Consider the following 2,548-nt stretch of genomic DNA (forward strand, 5'->3'; position numbering starts at 1 on the left):
ATCTTTATCTTCAAAATTTAATGATTTGTTATTAGAAGTAACTGAATTTAGACCTTCTATTATCGCACTCACGGAGACTTGGCTTAATCCGTCTATCTCTGATGATGCTGTACACATTGAAAATTACTCTATTTACAGAGATGATCGCCTATCTCAAAAAGGTGGCGGTGTGTGTTTTTATGTAGATAAAATTAAAATTTCAAAATTTTTTAAAATTACTCAAATTTGCATATCTGTTAAACCTTATGATTCTCTATGGTTAAAATTTGAAGGAAATGAACAAACCTTTGTTATAGCATGTATTTACAGACCACCAACAGGAGCGTCTTTTAACAATCACGAAAATGATAAAAATCTATTTAATACCATACAATCAACTATTAATCAGTATCCTAACTTAATTATCATGGGAGATTTCAATTTTCCATGTATAGACTGGTCTGCTAAAAACACAACAGGTCAAACAATCATCGAAAAACAATTTTCTGAATTGCTCTTGGAGAATAATTTGTCACAAATAGTCACTGAACCTACACGATTTAGATCCCAACAACGTCCTTCATTACTTGATTTGGTAATTTTGTCTGACGTTAACCTTGTATCGTCTTTAAACGTTTCGAATCCTGTAGGTACATCTGATCATTCAAAAATCGAAATTGAGTTACAAATTATGATATATTCAGAGCCAAATGCAAGAATTAAAACAACATCAATTGTTGACTACACTCGCATAGACGAAAGTCTCTTGACTTACGACTGGAATGGTTTAGATTCACTAAATGCGGAAGAACAATGGAAACATTTTAAATCGATTTTACAAACTTGCATTACAACAAATTCCAGACTGTTTACAAACCGACTGAGAAAAGATAAACCGTGGATAAATCAACACATGCTTGACAAAATAAAATACAAAGCTAAATTATGGAAAAAATTTAAAAGGAAGCCTACTGAAGATAATTTTTCTGCTTATAAAAGATTTTCTAACCAACTAAAATCTGATTTACAAATAGCCAGGTGTAATTATGAAAATTCTATATTAAATAAACCAAAACTATTTTATTCCCATGTACGTAAATTTATCTCTAGTCGTGTATCGGTCCCTTTAGTACGAAATGCTTCAGGTCTACTCTGCTCCGATCATACAGAAACTGCAAACACTTTAGCGGACAGTTTTGCTGCTACCTATAATTTAAACATTAATAATAATATACCGTCATTTATGCCTACAAGTACATTTAGTGGGTTGTCTTATATTAATTTTACTCCGGATCTGGTAAAAAGCCAACTCTGTGCCATTAAATTAAATACAGCTCCAGGTCCGGATCAGATACCTCCCAAACTCCTGAGAACTTGTGCTGCTTCGTTGTCGGGCCCACTTGCCAAAATGATGACAAAATCATTCTTACAAGGCACTTTGCCCTACGAGTGGTTGCAAGCAACAATCACGCCTTTGTACAAGTCAGGAGATAAACTTGATCCTGCTAACTATAGACCTGTAAGTCTCACGTCGACATGCTGTAAAATTATGGAAAAAGTTATAGTCAAGGAACTATTAACTTACATGAGAAAAAATAATTTAATACCTGAGCATCAGCACGGCTTTTTACCAGGTACGTCAGTTGTCACAAATTTGCTATCCTGCACAAATCTATGGACAAAAATGTTAGACACTAACCAACCTGTAGACATAATTTACCTTGATTTTAGTAAAGCCTTTGATAAAGTCCCTCACAATCTCTTGTTAGCAAAACTGGAGTCCTATGGTGTAACAGGAAATTTGCTTGATTGGATCCGAGCGTTTCTATCAAATCGAAACTATTGTGTAAAAGTCTGTGGTAAATTTTCGTACTCTAAACCAGTATTAAGTGGGGTCCCACAGGGATCAGTTCTTGGACCAATTTTATTCTTGTTATATACAGCAGATTTATTGTTTTCACTGGACAGCTATTCAGCATATGCGGATGATATTAAGTTATTTGCTAACCCACTTGTCACGGACTTGCAAGACCAACTTAATTTAATCTTCCAATGGAGCGAGAAGTGGCAAATACCACTAAATATTGCAAAATGCTGTGTACTTCAGTGTGGCCACAACAACCCAAAGTACCTTTACCATATAAATGGCACACTCCTGAGTGTAAAAACCTCAACCAAAGATCTAGGGGTCATTGTAAATGATAAGTTAGGATGGTCAGAGCAATGTCTAGCATCAGTGGGTCGAGCGCGTAAAATGTTTTATTTGCTAAAGCATGTTTTTCCAAATCCTTCAGTCAGTTTTATTTCAAAGGTGTACATCACTTACATAAGGCCGCATTTGGAATTTGCCATTCCAGTCTGGAGACCTTATTTGTTAAAGGATATTGATTTGCTGGAAAGAACTCAGCACCTGGTAACTAGATGGACACACTGTTTAAGACAAGTTTCATATGAACAACGTCTTGAAATACTCAAAATACCAGATCTACGTGCTCGTCAAAACAGGGCAGATGCAATTCAAATTTTTCGGCTTACTCATGGTTTATTTCCTGGAGTAACACGCAATTTC

The 2,548-nt window shown here is 35.2% G+C and overlaps 1 long non-coding RNA gene across 1 annotated transcript; it reads right to left on the reverse strand.

The window, feature by feature from the left end:
* Positions 1-284: 284 nt before the first annotated feature.
* Positions 285-1,598, reverse strand: LOC135266573 (uncharacterized). The gene is made up of 2 exons (XR_010334695.1): positions 1,237-1,598; positions 285-1,185 (listed from the first exon to the last, which is right to left on the reverse strand). It is a non-coding gene; the product is annotated as an uncharacterized LOC135266573 (long non-coding RNA).
* Between the last annotated feature and the right edge of the window lie 950 nt (positions 1,599-2,548).

The sequence above is a fragment of the Tribolium castaneum genome, chromosome 6 (assembly GCF_031307605.1).
Source record: "Tribolium castaneum strain GA2 chromosome 6, icTriCast1.1, whole genome shotgun sequence".
Classification (NCBI taxonomy): domain Eukaryota; kingdom Metazoa; phylum Arthropoda; class Insecta; order Coleoptera; family Tenebrionidae; genus Tribolium; species Tribolium castaneum.